The 26,732-nt window shown below is 38.5% G+C and overlaps 1 protein-coding gene across 1 annotated transcript in view; it reads right to left on the reverse strand.

Moving 5' to 3' along the window:
- The window catches only part of NTRK2 (neurotrophic receptor tyrosine kinase 2), a 179,091-nt gene that overhangs the window by 114,420 nt on the left and 37,939 nt on the right, over positions 1-26,732 (reverse strand). The window lies entirely within an intron of this gene.

Consider the following 26,732-nt stretch of genomic DNA (forward strand, 5'->3'; position numbering starts at 1 on the left):
ACTTTAAAAATTGGATATCTGCAGGTTATTTTACAGTTCATTTGCATGAAACACTGTATGCCTGAGAGATCAATCAATAAATCAAGGGATGCTTTCTCAAAGCTTCCTGCAAGTACTTTAAAAGTCAAAGCTCTTAGGAAAGAAGGCCCTTTACTTTATGACATCCCGAGAATTTGTGCTTAAACGCACTCATTGGTATGCATGTAAAATACAGAAATGCTACTACACAGCTACAAATTTGACAAGTCTCAGTTTACAGCCACAAGGAAGATCAGAGCACTTGAAAGACACAGCATAATTATGTCTTGCCCCTTTGAAAAAGAGAATCACTGTCAATTTTGAAACCATTCTGTCTCTACCCAAATGTTGAAGACAAACCTACCATCCAGTTATCTCCAGTAATTTCAAATATTCTGCATTTTCAATATATGACCTTTTAATAAGAGCTGGAAAGAGAGTTTTTATATACAAATTAGGGAAAAAACAGTGCTTGTTACAGCGCAATAGGAGTTATGGAACTGTATCACATATGTTCATTTATAGTGGGATTATTTTGCTTACTGTTCCCTTACAACAATATTAACACCTTTGATCTATTACTGTCCTCACAGCTGTTATTGAGCAATTCTTCATATTCCTTGCTATGACATTTGACCTTGTGTCTGTGAAATCTGAACAATTCTTAAAAGGTGCATCTCATAATCACTCAGTGCTTCTAGTAAAACAATTATGGAGTTTCATTACTTCATTAATTTCAACTGCCTTCCTTTACAGTCACTACTAATCAAGTACTTCCTCATGGCAATTAACAATTTTTCTTTAAAAAACCTCATCATTATCTTGATTGTGGTCAGTGATCAAGATAATGGATTGACAGCAAACAACTAAGAGCCAAATTCTAGCTAGTCCTATTAATATTATGCTACATGAAGATAAACTACGTGATTTCTGTTCATCTCTTCTTCCTCCATCTTCTGCATGCTTCTAAGTCCAGAATCAGAGATCACTGCCCCATTTTGTTACAATGGCTCAAATATTTCACCCCACAAATTCTCTCTTGATTGAAAACTTAAGATGTAGGTACCACAGGTGATTGGGCCCACACAGCATGTATTTATGAGATGTTGGTTCTGACTGACAAACCTGGTCTACATCTATGACAGGGCAACGCACTTGATGGATGAGGGAAGGGCTATGGATGTTGTCTGCCTGTACTTTAGTCAAGCCTTTCAAAGCACTTCCCACAGCACTCTCCTGGAGAAACTGGCTGGTCATGGCTTGGATGAGTGCACTGTTCTCAGGGTTAAAAAACATCTGGACAGCTGAGCCCACAGAGTGTTGGTGAATGGAGTTACGTTCAGTTGGTGGCCAATCACCCATGGCTTTCACCAGGGAAAAAGTCAAAAGAGTGAATATCTCTTACTGCAAATCCAATGTCACAGAACGGGAAAGAGACAACCTTCAAGTTGCTGTCCACTGAAGCTTAGCTAAAATAGTCCTCGGCAGTAACACATGGCCTTTGAGAGTGGTGAAGGATGAGGCACAGTATGTTTCCTCCTGAACCTCGAGGCCTGGTTTTGCATTCCTGAAAAGTCATCTTGAAGTTTTGCATACACTTGTAGGCAGTTTGAAGAATGTGCATTCAGGTCCTGCACATATTTCAAGGCTCCATAATCTTTTCTTTCTCCCTGGATATTACAGTATGTTGGAATCCCTCCCCAGTACAGAAGATGGAGAATATTTGTAAGGAAAAATACTGCACAAAACTGTACTAATTGAAGCAATTTGAATCTTCCGAATCCCATCTACTTGGAGCCATTATGAAAACCACGTGCACTTATTCCAGTCTAGCCTTGGTTTGCTTTACTCTGTTCTCAGTTTTACATGGACACAAAATGGTTCTCCATTCAAAGAGGACTCTTCACAGGATATACCATGAAAAGGAGGAAGAAAGTGGTCTTGGGAAAAGGGAAGTTTCCACTCATTGTATTAACGAGTTCTACCTCTTACAGCACCCTTTTTATGCAACAAATCACGTACATTTAGTGTGCTAATTCTGCCCATATTACTGCCACCTGTAGACCCACGCATTTATAGTAAAAGTAAACAATTTTACTAAGTGATACTATGTAATTATAAATTTAGCTAACATCAAATAAATGAGATGTGAATCTATAATAGATACCATGTGTAATTGCCATAGCTGCCAGAGCAGGCTATTAGCAAATCAGTGGATAAGATTGTTCTCTTATTTGAAACTGTATTCCTGTAAGTGGAGTGCATGGGTTTACATCCACATCTGGCACACAGGATGCCATATATGTTATATGACTTCGAATTTCTGTCTGAATACTCTTTGTTAGTCAAAGAGTGCCGGCTACCACTGACATGCTAGGAACAAAAATTTCCAAGGTGTTTAAACAGAAATAGAAATATCCTTTCCCTTTCTGTGCAAGTGAAACCCTAACTCCTGTCCTGTTACCAGGTCAAGTAAAACCACTCTCCAGCATATTACTGTCATATAATTTTGTAGAGACAGAACCAGGAAAGGAGTATTTCTATTGCTCAGTTATCACTGTAGCATTGCTGAGGTGAGCCTTCTGAACTTCCCACTTTCTACAAAAAGAATAATCTTGTACATGTATTAAGGTTAACAAAATGTTTGGAATGCATTTGAAATAAACAATATTTCATCGGAAAGAAGAGAGATTGATGCTTTTCCTTAGGATTGATGCTTTCTCTAAAGGCACCAAGAAAAGCAGAGTACTCAGTCTTCCCAGTCAAACTGACTTTTCAATCAATAAGTAGGCATAACACTACACCTGACTCTTCTTTGGTCAGGCAGACAGAAGGCCTACTTTTGGGGTCCAAAAACTAAATGTGTTCCAGCCTGCAACAACTGCAAGTCAGGAGCACAGGGAACCTGGCAATGCTCTGGCCATTGCTGGCCAAAGGTGGTTTTCTGCACTTCTGCTACAGTCACTGCGCAAAGAACCAGCAACAGTGCTAACACCTGCCTTTCTTCCTTTCGTAAGACAGGGTTCCCATCTCATTCCCACGTCCCCAGCCTCCCCCCCAAAAATAAACTCAAGACTTACATGGAGCAAGGCTACTGCAAACTATAGCTTGAGTGACCCCTTCATACCTGACTAGTCATGTGGATTCAGACACACAAGATGATGTGGAACAGACATACAAGAAAATCCAAACAGTAGTTAACATGCCAAAATCTCTCTGGTGTAAATAGTATGTGCAAGACTACTTGCTTCCAGGCCCATGTGCTAAGGTAAACACTTCAAAGACAAAGAGGTTCAGGGCACATATTTGCCAGTAAATAAAAATATGCGGGGGTGTATCTTCTTTTTGTTTATTCACAATTATTTATTCTATATTAAAGTAAGTTACTATTTTGACCTAAGACAAACAGCATTCTCCTATAAAATATTCCAGTACATTTCAAAGGAGAGAATGTGTCAAAATTTTTTCAAGTACTTATAGGGCCATCCTACTTGAGGAATGAGGGAGAAGCATGTTTTAAACCTGTGGGTACAATCTATGCCTTTCCCTGTGGGCCAGAGAACATAGCCTAGTCCCATTGGCTTTGATGGTATTACAAATAACCTCAAAGACTGCTGTGCACTGCCCCAGAACCAAGTAAAATTACACAGTATATGCAAACCACACACTGTGACTACTGTCCAGAGAGACCACTTAAGAGATAATGCAGGACTAAGTTATTTCTGATTACATGAAGTTAATTGGAAGAGGTGAGTCAGTTATGTGAGATGCATGCTATTATTGCAACTGAATTTATAATTTTCAAAATGATTGTACCAGTATTTGTTAGTGTAGGGCCCAGAGGTCTGGCATTTGGCCAATGGTAATTATTTAGGCGTGTTGCCATGAATTACTATTGATGGAACACAAAGCAATTTTTGTCATTCTGTCAGAAAAATGCATTAAAGGTACTTGAGAGCTTTTGTGATTTTACTCTTGCCTGGACTGGAAAATTAGATGTTGATTGAAAAAATGGTAAAAAACTTTAAAAAACCCCACCCAAACCACACACAAGCCTAAGTCAAAACACAAGATTTGCAACATCTCCCTGGATACACAACTAGGTTTGCTTACACCAATGGATTCGTAACAGTTGTTTCAGAACGTATTTGTAATGAGCAAACCAACTTATGTTTTCACATGGTTATTTATACCATCCCAATTTTTCAAATATTTCAATAGAAAAGAAATAGCTTTCAAGTTCTGTTCAAAACCCTGACATTAATTTCCCAGATTCATAAGGGAACATAATATGCATCATTAATTATTCACAATTTTGACTGCATGTATATTTTTTCAAACAAAAATGTATGTATCCATGTATACACAACTATACATAACAGGATACATGCATCCTGAAAAAATTACTGAAACATATGTAGTATTTTATAGTGACATCTGTTCTAAGAATAAGTAATAATCAGGTCTATTTAATAACATTCTTTACGGGTTAGTCTGAATAGCTTTATTATCTCACCTTCATTGTCGCAGTCTTGCAATGAAAGCCATATTTGATCTACCAGACCAACTCCTTTTACTTCACCATGAACTGGAATGGAATGCATTACCATTAACGCAATTAATGCCAAGTTTGGTTTGCAATTGCCAATGCTACTAGTTTTTAAGTTTATATTTCTACATAAATTGCTTTATTTTTCCTTCTACACTGCAGAAAACATCCATTATGATACTTTTAGATTGTTCTCATTTCACATTTACCACCCATAACCACCTATAACATGAGAAAGACTGTCATTATTGGTATTTTTTGGACCAGATTCTACCAGACATAAATTGCACATATGTTTTAGAGCCATAGAAGCACACATCACTTAAAAATATTTATTAAAAATTGCAAGATCATGCTTTATAATAAGCAGCAAGGAGATATTCTTCAGCCAAATACTTCTTGGTGTATATTCTTGGCCTGGAAACACAAACTTGTGGTACTAATAGTCTGCACAAAAATCAGAGTCAAGGCTTGGTCATACTGCATGAAGCATTTTTGTTTTATTTGGTTCTTATGGTCTTGTCCAGGACTTTTGCTTTTGGTGGGTATCACATAGAGGCAAACCCCCTACTACCTAACATTGAAACAGTTTGTACAGCAGCTGCTGCTACTCCTCATGCCCAGAACTGAAAGTAACCTATAACCAACTTGTGTTGCCTAAAGCTTCTGCAAGTGCCCCGCTGTTGTGCCAGAGACCCTGGTGCTCCCTTGCTGAAGGCAGGAGGTAGCCATGCAGCTAAACAGCAGGTATCCAAATCTCCCTCTGTTCTATTTCAAGGTACCTCAGCATGTGGCTGAGATCACACAAATGTGGACAGAAGAATTGCAAATTCAGTGCTGAGTACTCTTTGCAACATGAAAAATTATTAACTTCCCATTCAAAGGCAGCAGATCTGTAGCCAGCAGATCTGGACATAGGTTATAAATTCAATGTAGGGACAAACACCTAAAAATAAAAAATATATAAAAGCAAGTCCCAACCAAATGGCAAGGCTCGATTTAAATAATCTATTTAAATTATACCACTTGAAAATTTGTTAACTGCACATTTATATATATATATGTACATACAAACTCCCTCCAACATATTTCATATGAGTCACTGAAGAGCCTTTTCCTTGGAAATTGCATTAACATAAAAAAAAACAGCAATAGAAACAGATTTTCTATTACTCACATTTTATGAACACCATAAAATCAATAGAATATATAAAGAATTGATTTAGGCCATATTAAATATTATGTCAGTGGAATGAGCAAAGTGAACTGTGGACATTCTTTGACTGATTCAGGATTATGATCAACAGCAAATTTGGATCCATCATGTTCAGCAAGTGTGATTAAATTAATAATATTCTATAATAAAGCTGAGTTCCAGAAGCTTGCTCCTGGAATTATTATGATAACTCTAAACTCTGTAATGACTTTTGAGCTTTATCTTGTCCAGATTTTCCTAAAAGGCAGGAAAAGGAAGAGGCCTGAGTGTTATTTATTATTTTTCAGCCAACACAAAAATTATACTAGACCAGACTTTTTAGCTCCTGCAAATATATTCAGTTCATTCTACTCAAGCCAACAGATCTTAAACATCACTTTAAAGTCACAGAATTTAATTTTCAAAAAGCAGACAGTGTAAAGCAGTATGATGCCTTTGTGAAAACAGAAGCATTTAAGGAAAGATTCACAGTCTTGCTTGCTTTTTGACAAAGCATCAAAACTCTATTTTGGCAGCTTATTCAGAAAGAAAGTACTTGGCTGAGAGAATACTCTAACAGAATTCTAAACAAAAGATATTAAAATATTTTTCTGTATTTCTGATTGTTTATGATGTTTTTCAAAACAGGAAAGATATTTTACAGGGACAAATATTTCCACTGCCATTAAAGGAGCATTGTTTCCTTTACTGCAACTAAAATACTGGATCTAGTACTCCCCTTAGGATTTAAAATATAACTTCAGGAAGTGAGGTTAATTAATGAGCATGTAACATATTTACTTAGCCTACATTGAACTTAGTTCTAAATAAGGGAAAAGAAATGTATCAAAAATCTAGAAAAAAAGGCAGACAAAAACCATATTAATATTTTTTAAAATATATATTTCACATGCAGCTCTGGAAAACAAACTACCAAAACACATTAAGAAGCATCATTGCCCATGCAACGGAAACAACCTTTCCCTTGCAAAGACAGAAAATTTTCTCAAACTCAACTCTATTTTACAACTCTTGCAAAATCAAATAATTGATACATAACGTTGCTTAGCAGCTTTCCTGTCCATAATGCAACCACAGTATTACTGGAGATAGGATGGCAGGCTAAAAGCCTCTTTCATGCCTGACATGACGCTGTTCACAAAAGCAGCACCCTTGTAGCTGGATCAGAGCAGAGCCCTCTCCAGTAATAATGTGACTTTCTGTCAGAGTCCAACTATGCTAAGAGTTATTGATGACAATCTTGAATAAAATAGTAATTAAATCTTCCAAAACACTTCTATGACTGGACAAGGGTTATGAGAAGGACAGACACCAAGAAGCAGTTCTGACCTTGAAAGAAAACTATTGACTGGCTTTTGCCTTGTGAAAGGAAGGAGGGAAAACTGAAACCAACCATTCTGAATCATTAATGAGCTCCCACAGCATGCTCCTAACTCCAGTTTTTTACATATCCATGTACATTTTTCTTTTGGCTTCTGCAAAACTAGTTCATATGCAACCTATACATGAAAAGAAACTATAAATCCATTCAAGACAACATGAAGACAACCTGTAGACTGCCACTCAAAGTTTGTGTATGTCAGACTGTATAACCCTTAACAACATAAATGTTACATATACTTTTAAATGCACACACACACATATATATATATGTTTTTGTGTGTATGTGTGTTTTCTCATATTATCTTAATTACTGTAAATGAGTAAAAGATGCTATTAATTGTCTGTGCTACTACTATATTTCTGTTTGTACCACTGAGGCAGAATGTGACTTTCCAGTCTTTTGATAATTCCTAGGACTGAAAGAACTTCGAGCATATTTTCTATGAGGAATTTGGCCCTAAAAGAGGAGATGCTTAGGTTGTTGATTTTTAAAGAAAAGCTCTTTATAGAATGAAACAACATAAAATTATATGAAAAGTTATAATTTGTGTGGCAGGAAAAATTCTAATAACTGCTGTTTTGTATTGATTAGCACTAAAGTGATAGAGAGAAGTAAATGGGGAGCAAAAAGCCTACCATTAGATAAAACATAGGAAGATGTGTGATTATTTTCTCCTTATTTATCTTAAATTGTACTCATCCTCCTTCTTACTGAGTTTTCCCTCCTCAACATATTCCTCAGTTTTTCTTCTATGGCCTCGTTTCCTACAGACAGTCTCCAACAGCTTTTCTTCAGTAGGTCCTGCCATGGTGCAATTTACTGTACACAAAGCACCCTCCTTTGCTCTTGGCTCATCTAGCAGTCCTAAAGAAAATCATCCCCTATTAATGTACTTCTGGACAGAAGTCATAATTTTGTTTATAAAACTATTTTTCTGATACCTTCATTAAACAAATCAACCATGTTAAAAATGGGAAACTATGAAGCCAAGATTTCTTTTTAAATATGATCAAACCAAGTGAACTTGAAGAAAAACATCCAACAGCCAAAAGATCACTGACTGTAGGAATTTCCTCTTAAAGAGACACAGCCCAACAAAACACAGCAAGGTGGAAGTACTAAATGATTTTTTTGTTTATCATCCACTACAAGAAGGAATAAATGTGATGACTCCTGTCCTCAAAGCTGTCACACAGCAGTGCAATAGCAGAAGTATACAGGCTGTGCCAGCACAAAGGAGTGCACAGTGTTGTCTAAGACAGTGAGTTCATGTGTGAGAGAAACTGGTTACTTTCAAAACATCCATGTGATTAGTTTCCCTTTAATTGCCTATTTAATTACCAATACTTTCACTGTCTAGAGATTAGAAATGCCATCTTTACCAAGGATAATATGGTAACATTGACGATGGTAGGAAGTGCTACTACTAGAATTAGATTCAGTTGCCTTCTACGCTAATAGGATATAAAACCTCACCACAGTAACACAGCAGTTTCTTTACTTAATAATTACAGAAATAATGTAATGAGATAATACGCCAAACATTATCTTACACCAAGTATATAGAGGATTAAAAATTCTATACTGGAATAAATACATTCAGAAGGAGATTATCCCTCTAGCCCTGAACTCTGAAATGCAACACTTCTGCTCACACTATGGAAATACGCATTTTTGTATGCTAGTAAAAAAAGTCCAAAAAAGATTAAAAGAGCAGAGGTAAGAAACCGTGAGCTATACAATGATACAGACACTCATTAAGAGGGAAAGAGATGAGTACAACATGCGAAGGACAAGGCACAAACCTACTCTATAGCAAAGCCAGAAATAAATGCGCCTTCAGTGCCAGCACAAAACTCCTGTATGACCACACAGTAAGTTCAGCAAGAGCTTCACAACAGGAATTACATGGTGCTACACAGAAAGAGAAGAACCATTCACAATGTTTCTGTTCAGCTTACATTTGCGAATTAGCTCTGTCTGTTCCATAAGATTCAAGCAATGAATGATGAGGTGTTACTATGCCATGAACTGGCAATACCTAAATGCCATATCCAAGGGTTTATAACACCTATGAATTAATTCTTTCTGATAAAACCAGAAAAAGAATATTCCAAATTAAAAGACCATAATTAAATATCTTGTTCCCCTTAAATTTCAAATTAAAAACCCTCTCACTTTGGTCACATGTCTGTGTTCAGCCCCATGGCTGTTTTTATAAAAAATCAAGGAGGAATAAAAGGCAGTGGAACATATGTCTGTAAAAAAAGTTTGAAATCTTGGCTATAACTCCTACAGCCACCTAACTACAGGTCAGAGAGGACCTGCAATGGTTTGCAAACAATGATCGCTATACAATCCTATGTATAAAGTAATTTACAGACCAAGGACAAAACTTTGCCCTTCTATGCATGTTACAAATCTCCTATCTGTGGCATCTATCACAGTGCTGATTCTGCACTGACAGGTGGCTCCTATTTCCATCAGTCGTGCTTCTGGTGCGGAAAAAGCAGTAAGACAGGCTAGGGCAAAGAGATTTGTCTCACTGCTGGTTGAACCCTACAGCACCCAACACCATGCCAGAACAAGCCATCCTTCTAATTTTACACAGCTGATCCACAGTTCTAATCAGCTGCTTCTACATGAACAATGATGCATGTGGTGGGTGGGAGAAGCCTCATTTTTTTTTTGCATTCATTATTTTAATTGTACATATTGTACACACTGAAATTCACTGTATTCATTGAAATAGAGAAAAGTCTGGCTGCTGATTACATTTGCTACTGTATTCTTGGATATGTTCACAGCCAATCTCGTGGCTGAATGCCACTGTACAAAGCTTTGCTATCTCAGCTTCCTACCTTATTGACCATAGTAGCTGAGGCAAAAGAAGCACATTTCTTGGCCCTGCATCTTTAGTGACATTGATCTGGCCTTGGTGTATCCCAAGTTCAAGGTTCAATATTTTAATTTTTCTTTCCTTTTTTTGTTTGGTTTTCTTAAAAAGGTGTGTTGGAATTCAAGACTATGCAGATTCAATGAGGGGCACCATGTAAAACAGGTGACTGCAGGACACAGTTAATAACTAAGCAGCAGGACATCACTTACAACAGAAACAGACATCTTCCTCTGGTCCCATGATATTATTTTGAAACACAGATATCTTCTGGTATCAAATTCCACACTAACAAACCAGCCTCACGACCATACAGTGAGGCTGTATGACTACAAGAGCTTCATTTCAGTTTGGCAGCCTTTAGAGACAAGAAAAAAGCAAGCTTCCCAAACTTTCACTCTGCTGTTACTGAGCTCAGAGCAGCTCCTGGGCCCAGTCATGGTGCCTGAACAAAGTCTGGAAGTGTTTGCAAAATACCTGTAAAATACACATTTCCAAGACCATCTGCACTTAGAAAAAGCTCTTACATTGTTGTTCTGCAATACATTATCAGGCCTCTCTCTCACGTCATCAGAGATGATACTCTCCACAGCTCTCAATCCTCTCCCCTCGGGGTTTTCTTTTGCTTTCATTCCTTTCTTCATTAACTTTCTCACTGTTTTTTTTTTTCTTTTTGGCTTCTCTTCATGACATCATGGACCATTACAAAGCCTGGTTGGGACTTTCCCCAGATAGACAAGAAATCACACTATGCCTGTTTTTGTCATGCTTCCAACAGAACTGAAGTGAATCCCACCTTCCCCATCACAACCAAATACGGCATCTTCAATCCCAGCAACTCTTACACAGCTCTGGGCTCCTATCTTAGTCCATTCACACTCTTCTTTTTGTAATAAGAATATAATCAGTCCTTCCAGTACAAAATTGGAAAAGGGTGTGATTTTTGCCTTCTTTGGCTTGTTTTCTCTTAGTTACACCACAGCCTCTTCTTCTTTCCTCATCACAACTTCAGAAATTCCCTACCTGCACACCTTTTCTAGTCTTCTCCCTTGGACCTGAAGTCCTCCTCTTCTGTGCTTCCTTGCCTCTATTTTCACTTCTCTCTCACTCTCTTCATCACTTCTCTGGTCATGTATAAGATCAAGTTTGGGCTTTTTTGGTTTTTATTCTGGAAAAAAGTAATCCTATCTAATTCTGAAGCTTTTAACTGTGTTTTTCATTGTGCTTAATGACTGATTTGTAGGAGGTTCACCTCCTGTTGCTAGTTGGTTTGCTATTCTTGGACTATTCTTCTGACTAGAGTCAGCTTTGTGTGTACCCAAAACCTTGCTCAGCCCATGACAGTTGACCCATGACTCTTACTCTTGACCCATGACAGTTTTATTTCCTACTACTTTAACATATCATTCAGCTTCTGTGCCTAGAGTTTTGTATGATTTACAGTTCAGAACTATTTATTCAATCAAAACTGCCACACACTACACTTGCTTACAATTATTGAATTCCTTACAGTCTTTCTCAGAAAGGAGACAATGTAATTTTCTTCATGAAGTAGTAGTCAAGATGACACTAGTATGTGGAATCTCCAAACACAGGTATCGCCGCATAAGACAGATGAAGCTCTACACAAAGAACTAGAAAACATTATAGTGCAGAAAAGGAAAACTGAATCTGTTTGCTCTGCTTGCAATAATCATGCAAAATCAAGTGAAGTTAATTTTCCATATTTTTACATCCTAGATTGATCATCTTTTAGACCTTTTCTGCATTATTAGCAATCCCTTTTAGTGAAATTAAACAAGATAAATGTGCCAGAACAGCAATCATATTCCAGAAACTGTGCATCATAAGCAGTGAAGACATGTAGTATTTTAAAAATTGATGTATTTGGTTTTCAAGACTAAACTATGACGATACTGGACAAATTAAAACCATGAAATTCTGCTAAATGAAGCAGTAAATTATTTTGAGTTACATTTAGGAAAATATTTATCTACCTGTAGCTGACTGGCTATACACCAAAATAAGAATGCACTAGCATATGTGACCACAAATATGAATGTACATGGACCCTTCAGGCTCTGTAAAAGGATTCATCAGTTCAATCTACAACCTGTATTGTGCTTACTACTAGGCTCGTGCAGTTTTCTTACTGGCACCAGCAAAATACCTATTGCTACACATTTTGTGCTTTACACACATACCAGCCAATGGAGTCAGCTGCATCTGAAGAGCAGCTAAGGCCACCCTCTGATATTTCAGTTCCTTAAACTCCCTCTTCCATAAGATTTTTGTAGCTAAGACAGAGAAGAATAGCTCTGACAGACAGAGCTAAGACAGAGCAGGCTCAGAAGAGACCTTGCTACCTGGAGTTCTTCACTGCTACCTTTTTTTTAAGTCCTGCCACATTTGGAAGCAGTAATACCACAAACCACTCATATTTCATTCCCTATCTAAAAAGCTACTTAAGAATCACTCTAAGATGTTCATTCATCCAGAACCCAGTGTTACAGTGCCAAGGTTAATTGAGGAGCTAAAGGTTAAGATTAAGTTCCACCTGTTCTCTGGGAGGATTTAGTTTCCAATGTTACTTTCCCAGATGCACATGGAAGCTGACACAGCCAACCACACGACCTCTGCCTGCAGCTCTTCTCTTCCCAAAGAAATGGTGATCCCCATCAACCTAAATGAACCTGATTCCCATCTACACTAATTTACTGGCAGAGCAGTTAAAGGCGCCATAGTGTAAAAAAACATTCTGGCTCACTGACCTTTTTTTGTCATTTATGAAGGATGATACAACCACATCAACATTTTTAGATACCAATGATGCATTCTCTGCAGCCTAGTTCCTCATCCCCTTCAAAAATACCCCCACTTAGTACGGGTACTACTTCAGTTTAAAACATCAAGATATCTCTTTGAGTAGGTAACAGACACTGAATTCTGAAGCTGCCACTGTGGCTGAGAGTTTGTTTTTTTTATAATTTTCCTCTTCACATTGAAGCAAACTAATTTGTGACCAAGTTGTTGAACTGTAAGAACACATCTCACTTAAAACATTTTCATAATATTGCTCACAATCCTGATTGCATTTTCAGGATTGGAATGGAGAAGAAAATTTATCAGTAGTCACCCACAATGGAATGTAGTTGGAAAAAGACAGGGTACCTAAGTAGCTAACTCTGAAGTACCGATTCAAAATTTAAGTAATCTTGAAACTAGGGGAGCTGAAAGAGGCACTAGAAAACCCTCAGAAGCTCCATGCCTTGTTCTTAAAAAGCAAGCAATAAATGACAGGAACTAATGTGGTGTGCACAGAGTGTGAGAGCTCAATGGCAAGGATCACTGCTCCAAGGCCAGCTGGTGTACATAACGGTGCACATGAGCATCCTTTTTATCAGTGGTGGTCAGTAAGAACAGTGCCTATCTTTACACTTCATCCAGTCAAAGAACCTGCTGGTAGAAGCATAGGTTTTACTTAGTAAAAACATTGCCCTGACTGCTGGGAGAAAACTGAAGTTTGTAAAAATTAACATGGCCTCAAAACCTAATCACTTAAGTGCTAGGTGGCTCTGATTAATACTGAATGCCTGCTGCAGCATGAACAGTTTTCAGAGAACATGGACAGGGGTAACAGCCAATTGCATAAAGACTGTAAACACATGGAATCCCTCTTCCTTTAGCACCAGGAAGGTACACACTGTCAGCTCAGAGCTACCACAGGCAACACCAGCAGGCTGGCAGAAAAAGACAGTCTCATTCTTCTCCCAGGATTACCAACTTCTCACTATTTGAATTTGACACCCTTGGGCCTGATCTGTACAACTGGACAGACATTTCCAGTCTGTGCAGGAACATGCAGACTCTGACCTGAGGAACTGTCTGAATACACCAAAAGGAAAAGCAAATTATTCAAATTTCTCCATGTCCTTATGACACAGTGGCTCAACAGTCTGAAAGCAAAAACATACCTCAGCTTCTTAGTTGGTTTGCTGTTATGCTGCTCTTGCACTTGCCACAGAACCTGTAGACTATGCCGTGTCCAAGACTCAGGTATGGCCTGCTTTGCCAAGGAGTGAAAGCAAGAATATTTCCTCTGATTCCTCTGCCTTCATGATAGATTATCTGCTGAGCTGCAGTTCAAGTCAACCATAAGTAATTCAAAACTATTCTATTGCTTTGCTAAAATGTACTTATTTTATACTTTACCAAAACAACACGGTGCTTAACAAACAGAAAGGAAAGTTTTCCTCTCTCATCAGTCTTCCTCTGTGCAGCACAGAACACAGGAACAGCCATGTTGGTCCAACCAAATGAAACATTGTCCTGGGTTGTAAGATACGTGTGTATGCTATTTGCCATCTGTCAGAGGTGGGGCAGTTCCCTTCTGTTAATCGGGCAGTTTTCTTTATGTCTTTCACAACCAATCCTCTCTCTGGGGAGATATCTTCTGCTAATGGGCCATTGAGTCTCACTGCATGACTAAAAGAAATTACATCTAGTGAGAGGCTGATTACATCTGATGAGATGCTCTGCCCAGGGGGAGGAGCCAAACATTCCTACCTGGATATAATCTGAGACTTGGAACAACAGAGACAGGCTTTTTCCACTGGATTCCCAAAGGAGCAGCTGTCTTCTCCACTGGATTCCCAGAGGAAGACCAAGCCCATCTACATCACCACTGGACTTTCAGAGGAAGACTACACTCTTCTACAGGATCACTGCTTCAACAGAACCACAGCCATTGCAGAAGGACTGCAGCTACCATTGAATTGGATTGCTACCAACACCCTGACCAACAGGGTGTCAGGTTGTATTCTGACCCTGTCAGTGGTTTATTTTCTGTTTTTCTTGTACTATTGCATTTGTATTTTTTTAAATTCTCCTAGTAAAGAACTGCTATTTGTATTCCCATATCTTTGCCTGAGAGCCCCTTAATTTCAAAATGATAATAATTCAGAGGGAGGGGGTTTACATTTTTATATTTCAAGGAAGGCTCCTGCCTTCCTTAACAGACACCTGTCTTTTCAAACCAAGACAAACATCTATCGCCCTGCCTCTGACATGAGCCAAAAGCATCTGCCTGAGGGATTGTGTTAGCACAGAACAAGCGCATACCAGAACACCTTTGCCACACCACATCACAAAGATTGCATGTGCTAGAGGTGATACCTTTGTGCTTAATAGCTGTATCGCTGAAACTCACAGCTGCTGGGCAGGAACAGGCCCTGTGCCATCCACCTGACTCACAACCTGCACTCTTAAGGCACCCGGGCTTTACTAAGCCACTGGCAGGTTGCATGATTTCTTGCGATGGCAGCAGAATAGTCTGCATTAATGTTTGCCTGGAGCACGCTGGGAGAGGCCACTGCAAAAGCAGATGCAATGCACAAGCTCCAGGCATCATGAAAAGCTGCTGCAACACCTGCCTAGCTGGCAAGCCAGCATTCAAAAGCACAGAAAGTGGAATTAGCAGGGGAGGCTCTCTACTATTCTCCAAAATGACTAACAGCAGTGAGAGCTTACAGGCCTCCAAGACAGCCACGGGCAGAAGTGTTTTGCTTGGGGTAGGCACAAAGACATGATTTGACCTTCTAATTCAAAGGTTTTAATTTCACCTTCAAACTACTAGAGAGATATTCAACAAACACACAACTACATCACGGCCAGCTGAAGACAGAAAAAACATGGACAGCTCATAGTGCACATCCCCACATGCCACAGGAGAAGAGATAACAGTGCAGCTTCAGAAGCTGTGTGACAAAACACTGCAAGAGCCCTCTCCAATAAAAGCAAGGGATGTCAACAGATTCTGGTTCAGACTCTCGTGCAAAAAGGAATGTTATTACAAGTTACATTTCTGGTGCTGCCTATTGCTACAAGTCACAGATGTAACCTTTTGAAAGGCACAAACCTATCTTGGTTTTTAAATTGATACATATGTGAGGATTTTGCCAAAGCTTAGCTCATGAACTGGATGGAGCAAAATCAAATTATATGCTGGGGTTAGTTGGTTTTAATTGTTTTTTGTCGTGCAGATTTGCCTGTGGAACAACCAAAAACAAATGTTTGGGTGACCTTAGCCAAGGCAGCAGGCTCAGATACTATATGTTTGTCTAATTCGGAACCAAAAAAACCTTTCTCAACCTGTCTAGTTGGTGCACCAGTAAAAGATTTGCCCTTGGTCAAAAGGCAATCCAATCATGAGCCAGGTGAAATTGACAATAGGAACAATCCTGCATTGAATTGGAACGTTTGGGCCAAAGAACTTCCCAAAGCAGTATCTGAACCCCAAGAATTGGAAATCCATGGTTCTTTAACATTGGTTTTTTTCTTACATTTACAGCTAGTGATTGACGAGAAGGTGATCCTCCAAAGTACAATGTTACTCCCCATTATTTTGCATACAGAAATTTAAGTTTTTGTTGTAATAATTCAAACAGTTAGGATGTGCTTTCTGAGGCTGACCAATATCCATGACAATTGCCCAAGGGATATTGGTTCATTTGTGGAGATAGGGCTTGGCAGGGCATTCCATCACACCTTGAAGGTGGCCCATGTAGCATTGGAATGCTCACTGTGATAGCACCTACTGCCAAAGCAGTCATGAAAAAGAAACAAAGGGGAACAAGATTTGCTCGTCATTATGATGAGAGCTGTAAAAATGATTTCATGCCTTGGAAAGTTGCGAAAAAGGTTTCAGCAGGTTTGCTTTTACCCCAACTGGCTTCAGCAATGGCATTGAAACAATTAGGTCGGGTTGGATGTTGGCTGAATAAACAAACTAATGCCACATCCACTGCAATCAGTGACATGTTGACCGATGTTAATAGTGTCAGACATGCTACCCTTCAAAATAGAGCAGCAATTGATTTTCTTTTACTGGCACAAAAACAAAGTTGTGAGGAATTGGAAGGATTGTGTTGTATGAACCTGTCAGACCATTCTGAATCCATCCACAAAAGCATACAAAAACTGGAAGATCTGACAGCCCAAATTAAAGAAGATAGTAGGTCCTACTTAGATGACTTGTTCCAAGAATGGAGCTTTGCACCTTGGCTAAGAAAACTTTGCAAGATAGGTCTCCATGTATTGAGTGTTTTGGTAGTGATATTAATAGTAATACCCTGTATACTTCAGTGTGTGCGATGAATGATGAACAAAACTGTGAAAGTTGCGGTCACCGGCTCCTATGCCGAGAGCTGCCACGTGAAATAAAGGGTTCTAGTAACTCAATTTACTGCTTTTTAAGGCATGTTTTCTCCCAGTTTGAATCACATCTACTGACCACAACTAAAGTTAAAATTTCTCCTACTTTAAAGGCCGTACATGGCATGTCTCCATGTTGGGGCTGGCCCTGTCAAATGTGGAGGCAAATCTGTGATCCCACTCCTCACAAGGGGTACAAATGGACACCTTCCAGCTGCAGATGCTTCCACATACGCTCTGCAGACGAGTTGTGGCAGTACAGAAATTGTGCCACAACTGTAGGTTGTACTCTTCTTATTTATGAAAATGATGCCTTTAAAATCCAAAATGTCTGTGAGGGAAAAGGCCTGAGTTCTCACACATGCCAGCTCTGTAGTACCCCACCATCAATGCTCAGAGCAGGCAAGAGGCAAAGGGGCTAATAGAGGGAGGAGGACCAGTCATGACTGGCTAGCCAAAGTGCCAAGAAGAAGTAAAGCTTCATGACAAAGCAAATCATAGAACAGTTTGGGCTGGAAGGGGCCTTAAATATCACCTGTTCTCAACCTGTTTGCCATGGGCAACCTTCCACTGTCCCACACTGCTCAAAGCCCCATCCAACCTGGCTTTAAACACTTCCAGGGATGAAGCATGCACAACTCCTCTGGGCAACCTCTTCCATTTCCTCACCACCCTCAAAGTAAAAAGTTTCTTGCTAATATCTAAACTAAACTTACACTTTCAGTTAGTTCACATATTTTGTCATCTGTCAGAAAAAGGTGAAAGACCTTTATAAATACTTCTTGTATGTCTGCATTACTCCACCTTGTGCTCCAGGGTTTTAGCCAAGCCAGACAGTTGAAGGAACAGTGCATTAGCCTTTGACACCATGAATAAAACAGATGTAGCCTAAATAATAGTTACTAGATAGTTTGCCCATTTTACTTCAATATAAAGGATCCTGTTACATTGCTCCCTCTCTGACCTCTTTTTTAAGGAGCTTCAAAAATCAAACAGAGCAAATTAGAAAGATTCTCGATCCTGCCCTATTTGGTTTTTTATTTCAAAGATAGATCTAATTTTCCTAAATCTGGTCTCTCATTTCCACGCTAGGAGTGCCATCAAGTCTTCCTGGTTTCTGCTGTTGGCAAAGCAAACAGCACCAAATGAGACAAAACATGTCAGAGTACAAAACAGAAAGTATTACAGACTCTACTTTAACAAGGCAATTCTGATTTTTTGCGGAATACCAAAGAGGTGTCAGGACAAAATGGACTATGAGGGCAGCAAAAAAGTTCTTCCATTAGGATGACCATTCCTACGTCACTCATGATCCATATATGGAGGAAAAAAGTCATTATATATAACACACTATTCTGATCCTTACACTGGATTATCACCCAACCTGAGGACTGAATGTAAACCTAGCATTTAAAGTACTAAAATGTGAAAGGCTGACACACTGGCCACCGTGAGGTAGAGAGGCATACTCATACTGCACCAGTGAGGAAACACTGGGAGGTACATTATCTACAGAAAAACAGCAATTGAGAAGAGCTGTGAGTCACTTGGAAAAGATGTGTTTGGCTACCCACAAAGAGAGTACTTTGGGGGTTTCACTGGCTGCAATTAATTAATACCTAATGTACAATGCTGATCCCAGGTTATAGACATTCTGGAAGATGATGAACATGCATCAGGCTGTGTGTGTGAAAATGAGATATAAAAGGACCTATTCATTCCAGTTATAAAGTGTTACTTGAACTTTTTCCCAGAACTGAAGTAAAGCCTAAAGTGTTTATTTTACTAGATATTCAAGAAGCTTGGCTACCTTTTGTCTTGATTTTTCTTAATTTTTCTAAATTTTTGTACTTCTTCATTTCTTCCTAAGATGCAACAGCACTGCTGCAGTAATGGCTTTATAGCATTTCCTGTTTTTCTGAAAGAAGAAACACCATAGACATCACCAGCTCAGCCCGCTTGGTGCTGAGTGTATGACTAGACACTTGCAGAGTGCCTGTCAGCCTCAGCTGTTCTGTGGAAAGTCAGTTCAAGCTGGCCCAGCCTTCAGGAGAAGCCTCTGCTGCCAGTCACTTCCGCATCAGCCTTTTTCCTGGAGATCATACAGTGGGCCTCAATTCTACCAAGAGTACCTTCTATTTATCTACTATTCATGTTTCAAACTAGAGTGTTTAAGAACTGCTTGGTTTTTAGCATTAAGTTTTCTAGCATTGAACTTGGACACTTCCTCAAAGGGAGATCAAAACCAAGCACATATGTACTTTATAGTAAATGATGCTTAAACCACTGAAGAACTGAGACAACAAGAAAGAAAGAAAGAAAGAAAGAAAGAAAGAAAGAAAGAAAGAAAGAAAGAAAGAAAGAAAGAAAGAAAGAAAGAAAGAAAGAAAGAAAGAAAGAAAGAAAGAAAGAAAGAAAGAAAGAAAGAAAGAAAGAAAGAAAGAAAGAAAGAAAGAAAGAAAGAAAGAAAGAAAGAAAGAAAGAAAGAAAGAAAGAAAGAAAGAAAGAAAGAAAGAAAGAAAGAAAGAAAGAAAGAAAGAAAGAAAGAAAGAAAGAAAGAAAGAAAGAAAGAAAGAAAGAAAGAAAGAAAGAAAGAAAGAAAGAAAGAAAGAAAGAAAGAAAGAAAGAAAGAAAGAAAGAAAGAAAGAAAGAAAGAAAGAAAGAAAGAAAGAAAGAAAGAAAGAAAGAAAGAAAGAAAGAAAGAAAGAAAGAAAGAAAGAAAGAAAGAAAGAAAGATATAGACTAGCTTTGCTGTTCTTTAGTAATTTTCCTTCTTTCTGATTCACTGATTTTTATTTCATCTGATAAAACTCTGATTCTTCAGTCTGATCACAGGTAAACTTACCATTATCATGATCTACTTTCTCTCCATCTTCCACTCCTCTCATCCTCATTTCCTCTCATCCTCACTTCCTCCTATATCCCAAATCATGTCTTTCTAAAATTCTCCATGGGCTAAACCACAATTTGCCCTCACAAAGTAACACATTCCCAAAATAGCATGACCTGCATATGGGCAAAAAGTTCATATACAAGCAGGTGAAAATTCACCCTTTGTACATAAAAAAAAAAACAAAGGAGAAACTGTAAAATAAAGACCTATGAAGCAGTGCGGATGTAGACTGAACATGGCGTTTGGACTCTGCAGATTAAACTATTAGGACTGTCTTATTCTTCCACTACCTTGAACTAGGAGCTCTGCTGTTTCTGTGTGGCTCAGTCCACATCAAGGTAGAGTCTTAGAAAGCATCATTTTCAGCTCTTCTCAATTCTACTGTATCCATGTTTTCTCTTCAATCTCTTTGCATTTCATCTCTAAGCTATCCTCTACTCAGCACCTCCCCAGTTCTCCATTTCACTTCATGCACACCACATACACGCATATTCCTTCATCCCATCACCTGCGTGTATACTCTTTTAGGAGGAGGGGGAATGAGATAACAGGTACTTGTTTGCACTTGCTTTCCTCATTTTTCACTCGCAATGGCTACAAGGTCTCAGAAAATTTTCCTTTGTTCATAATATTAGTGTTAATAATACCACCATAGTAGTCTGAATCATGTAAAGTTCTAAGCAAGCTAGTAACTCCTTTTCTCCCTCAATCATTACAACTGAGTTTACTTTTTGCAATCAAAGAGTCTAATGCATCACTACATTATTAAAAATTCCCCAGTTCAGTTCTGAGCTATCTTCATAAATCTTGTCCTAAATATGAGGCATCCTCTACTTGCTTGTTCCTACTACAGAAAGAGCTACATTCTTCTATGGTATCTTGCACTTTAGGATTGGACTCAGAAAACATAATAGCAGACCAAAAGAGATACCTGAGACCTAAAAGTCAAATTTTATATGAATAAGAACAATGGAACTCTAAAAATGTCTAACAGTATGCTCTGATAGGGCGACACAGACCAAAACCAATGCAATAAATAGTGGTCTTTTTTTTTTTACTGAAACACAAGAGAATGGTAACTTAAATATTTTAAGATCTTTGTAAAATCCTTTGCATGAAATCACGTTTATGGATCAGTTAATACAAACTCTAATTCTTTGACACACTTATAGCAATTTGCTCCTTCAAAGTAAGGTACTTAGAAGCATTAACAACTCTATCTTCCAAATGTTCATGTGATAAAGCAATATTACAGCCCCCATTAACAAGTGATGCACCTAAGACAGACAATTTATATGATTGGTCCACAACTACAGGGACTGGAATGTCAGTGTCAAACAATAAAAAAAGCTCCTTGTGTGTGGTTCAGATGAGCAATATCATCATTGCCTTTACATTGTCTACTCACTAAAAATACTACAGATTTGAGCACATTCATTTTACTCTACATCTGATCTTACAGTGCTGACTCACATGAATTTATCCCTCTTTTACATTCTGCTCATTGACTAAGTAATGGAATGTTCTAAAGATATTAAAGGATTGACACCCACAGAATTGCCATTTGGGTAGGTACAACACAGCACAAAATCACTTCTATAGGTTAAAGTAGAAACTCAAAAAGTTCAGTATTTCAGTGACTTGCTGAAAGTCAAGCAGAAGATGTGTTCCCAACTACAAACTTGATCTTTTTAATGATTTTTCTGAAAAGGCAAAATTGTAGCCATTACTGCTACAAGCTTAGTGCATACCAGTTTGAATATTAGGTCATACTTGCCAAACTGCAGATCCTTGCTGAATATGCAAAGCTTTTCTTTTGTAATTGTTTTAGAATGAAAAGTCAAATAAGTATTTCTATTATAACTGAATTTCGTTATTCTCCTACTCTATAAGCAACAACTCAATTGCTTAAGCAAGATGTGATGCATGAGTTAATAGTAATCATAAAAACTCTCCCTTTTCCTGGATCAATACTTCAAACTACTCAGAGATACCTAAACACTCCAAAATCCTAATTCTTCAATCACTACTGTGAATGAAACAGAGGGGTTTTTAAGTCCCTTGCAATCAGCCCCTCTCCAACAACAAGGTGAAGTCGTGGAAAATTAAAGCAGAAAAACCAATGACCATTTGCTATATGCTTACAGGCAAGTAAGACACAAAAGATCTTTCCTGACAGCCCTTAAGTCACACATTCCTACACAGACAAAGGAATGTACAAAATTCTCAGACAGAATGGTAAGGCATTCTATTTTCACCTGGATCGTATTAAGTCATGTAAATATGTTTGTTTGGGTAAATGAGGGTTAAAGTCAGTAATTATGTTATGTCATTGTGTCAAAAGGATGATTCTGCTCTGTAGGGAGACTCTTACCATGCTTTTGTACAGTGTTTCTTACCCAAACTGAAATATGGTAAGACAACTGAGAAAGATGACGCAACTGAAATGAGTTCCAAGCTCCCTTTCCCTGTACTGTCTTTTGGACCAAAGCTCAAAAAGTTACAAGAAGTTAGGAGTAAATAAAATATAGTGAGCTGTGATACACTGAGAAGAAGAAGTATTCCTGCACTATCAGTGTGCTTCTATTGAATAAGCAATGCTTTTATTTAAAAGGTTTTCAAGGATGTTCATAGCCTAACACATATATTGCACAAATCATTTGAGAGAAAGAGCTATCAAGAAGCAGGAGAAAATACCCTGTTTGGATTTTAGAAGGCAAAATCCATGGATGTGCCCCTAATTTTTAATCAGCTTGATGAAAGAGAACAGCACTCTCATTGACAGTCCAAATTTTAAACTTGCACTCAAAAAAGTTGACAAGCAGCTGGCAAGAACTTTAAGGAAAGGTAGTATTTTAGGGCGTTTGTCCTAAAAGAGACACGGTTTTCTCTCCCAGATGAACCACACAATCTCATTACCTGATCACAGAAAGGTAGACTTCTTTACCCTGATCAGCACCGACTTGCAAGGCTTTGAACAGGGGGAAGAATTCATAGTCAGGACATATGTTCAGATACAGAAGGTAGTTCAGAGAGTGCTTGAGGAAGGAGAAGCACCTTTCAAAGCATGACATGCAAGCCCACAGACACAAGAAGATAGCTGGCATTGCCCAAATACAATGTGAATTTCAGACTCTTTTTTCCCTTATCTTTGCACTCAGCTCAAGGCACTGACAGAAATTTCATTTGAATATATGAAAAAAATCCCTCTCACCCTACATGGAACAAGTACACACATGTTTCCCTCTACTTCTGTCAGTTTCTATCTGTTAACTTAAAAGACAGAAGACACTGGCTTGGGTAAGAGTGGCTTCTCTTTCTGACTTTGGTAAAACCTGCACAAACTCCATTTATCTCTATTAGTAAAGCTGCCGTGATAATACTCCTTTCCATGACTATCCATCTCCAGATTCCCAGGAAGCAGGAAGTACTAGGGATTGTCTTGTCACTGGAATAGGAACAGTTGATATAATCAAAAATGTTTTCATCATTTTAACTGAATAATACTATTTTGAAGTTTATCCAATAATTTATCTTCCACCAGTTTTCTTCATACTTCCCTTCATGCTTAATGGCATGATTAACATCTGCAAACTGTCTATTGGGCTGGTTATGCTATGAACCATTTGGTTACTTCCATCATTATTCAACATGCAAAGTAGAATAAAACAGGATTAGAATTACTCTTCCACTAATCCTCTCAGGGAGTTCACAAATGCTCCTTTGTCCTCTCTACTCCAGTTCCCTTCTTAGTTTTCAGTTTCATAAGCTGGTTAGATGGAGTCAGAAATAAACACAAAACAGTAAGAGCTGTCTTGGCAGCCTCCAGTGAATTCCCACCATAAGCATTTTCACATCCCACAGCAGGCAAGCAAGAAAGCAAGCCAAGGTGTTTCGTAAGAGCAACCCACAAGTCTTAACAAACGCATTTAGGAAATTAAATGAAGCTTTCACCATTTATGCTACAACATCTTGCAAGGGTCTAAAAACCTCACCTCCAGATCCAAGCAACAAAAAGCAGCTTTTCATACAAAGCTGTTGCCACTAGGTCCTGTATAAGAAGGTGTTTAAAATATACACAAGCAGCGAAATAGAGAATTATATTTCACCAATTATTCTGATGAATTTTGCTATGGAAATCTGAAGTCTAGCACAACATGAGAGCTTTTTGTACTAACTCTATTTTAAGACTCCTCTAGCAGGGACCACAGATCTGTTCTGTACTAATACTGTTCCCAAAGTCAGTCATTAGAAACTGCTATCTCCTCTAGCTGTGAAAGACAGAATAAAAAGAATTAAGGCAAGAATTAAAACAACTGCTTCATACAGTGCAATCCAACTTCAATCAGAATACAGAACATCCTAAACAGAATGCTTCTGAGTGCTTTGTTTGTCCTTCTCACTTCTAAAAACACTCTATTACTACAGTTTGGAAAGGTAACTGAGAAAAATTAACATACCCCAGGTTATTCTCTTACCTTAGATATACCAAATTAATAGAGAAAAGTAAGAAAATGGGGATAATTTATTGTTATACAACTCCTCAACAGACTTGATGACATATTGATCAGTCCTGCCAAAGAACTGGAAGCTCCCAGAGGACCTGGTGCTCTCTGACACATAGACTGGAAGCTATTCTGCTCCATACAGTACTGGAAAGAAGACCTCAAGGTGAGCTCTGTGGCAGCCTCAGCACACGCAGCGCTTCCAGGTGTGGGCAGCTCTGACACAGCCACAGCTCAGACACACCTGCCTGATCCACATCTCTCTCTGGGGACTCGGTAACTGTCAGTCCCACACTCCACCCGTGCTCAAGCTCTGCAAATACAGAAGAACTCAGCAAAGACACAAGTCTAAGAAGTAGGCAGATGATGTCCATGTAAAAGATGGGATAAACTGACATTTAAAAGTAGGAGGCATAAAACAATGTCTAAAGAGGCTGCAGATGCTTGCTCTGAACCCAAATGAGATGAAAATGTCATCTCTTACATAAAGATATTTCCTACAGGACATGCAGATATGTTAGCCTATATACACTTTTTTCCCTGATTTTCAATGGAAGATTTTTCCAAATACATGGTTACATGAAAAACAGCACTAGTGACAGTTTGACTGCTGCAATTACTGAATGGTTACTTTGTTTTTCCCAAATTGCTTGATGAAGAAGGGTGTGTAGACATTTAACGATGGGGTATCTGAGTGACCATGTTGTGTTCTCAGAACGTAGCAGAAAAAAGCATAGCTTTTTGTATATTTCTGCCTGATGTAACTCAGGAAGTTTTAGAGAGCTAACATCAAACAATTCTCACTGTTTCTCTCAATCAGCTTCCACCTATTTCAGCTCTCTAAATGCAATTCAGAAAGCCTCGAACACAAAGTTTAGGCTGAACTGATCAGTCACAGACTAGCCTTCTGCCAAAACTCTGCAGCTCAATCTTGCTCACTTCATGTTGGTATTCAGGATACTTCATAATGACTGTTCTTTTCTAATGCTACCCCAAACAGCAGAGACATATTAGGAGGAGGTGAGAGACAAATTTACCATCTCAGCAGTTGATCTGCACCGACTACGTTTCTGTTCTGCTCAAATCACATTTGTTCCAGGAAATCTACTCTAAACAGAATACAGGAACACAAAATACAGAGTAGATATCTCTGAAAGGAGCACCTACCAAGACCATGTGACCATTACCAAATTTTGCATCTAAGTGGTACTGTGTCATAAGCACATTTTAGAAGAAGGACATGAGATTAACAGGAGTCTACCAAAAGATTACTTACCATGTTCTCCACAGACCCTCATCTATATCTCTTAAGAAAGAAATGCTCATCTCCTTTAGCACACAGCAAAGCATCTTCTAGGTCTCTCAGCAAGACAGCAAGATTTTTTAATTTTTTTTTTAATTTTCTCTGTTTTTCTTTTAAATACAAACTCACCCACATCATCAGACATAGACTGATGATACTAGTAAAAGAATATAGTAACGGAGTGGCTGCAGGTTACACATACCTCCATTGTGTTACACATACCTCCGTCTGGCTGCAAAATAAATAAATGAATAAATGAAGGGCTGAGATCTCCCCCTTCCACAAGGACATGGGTACTTGCGGTTCTCTCCAGATGCTGCTCCCCAAGAAGCACATGAAAATGCATCTCTCAGAAAGCACCACTATGACAGGATCCACTGCAAATGCACCTTCTGCTCTTATCATTGCTTCCCCATCGCCTTAATGGAACAGTGTAGTACTGTTTAAACTACCTCTTACATACAGCATAGATTCTCATCAATCAAACTTGAGTTTAAACTTGAGAATAAATTTCATTTCTTATCTTCTTCCTACCTACACTGACTTGAGAAATATTTTACTCCAGGAATTGCCTCAGGGGATTTTGCTGCAGCAGGCAAAGAAATGGTATTTATCCTAAGAAGAAAACAGAAGTAGAAGAGTTTGATCCAAAATCCTACACTGTCTGCATCTACCTCTTCCTTTACTTACCTGATGAATAATCAAAATATTAAATGCGGTGGCATTTAATGTAGCTATTTTTTCTGTTCCTGGTTC

The sequence above is a fragment of the Geospiza fortis genome, unplaced genomic scaffold (genome assembly GCF_000277835.1).
Source record: "Geospiza fortis unplaced genomic scaffold, GeoFor_1.0 scaffold12, whole genome shotgun sequence".
Classification (NCBI taxonomy): Eukaryota; Metazoa; Chordata; class Aves; order Passeriformes; family Thraupidae; genus Geospiza; species Geospiza fortis.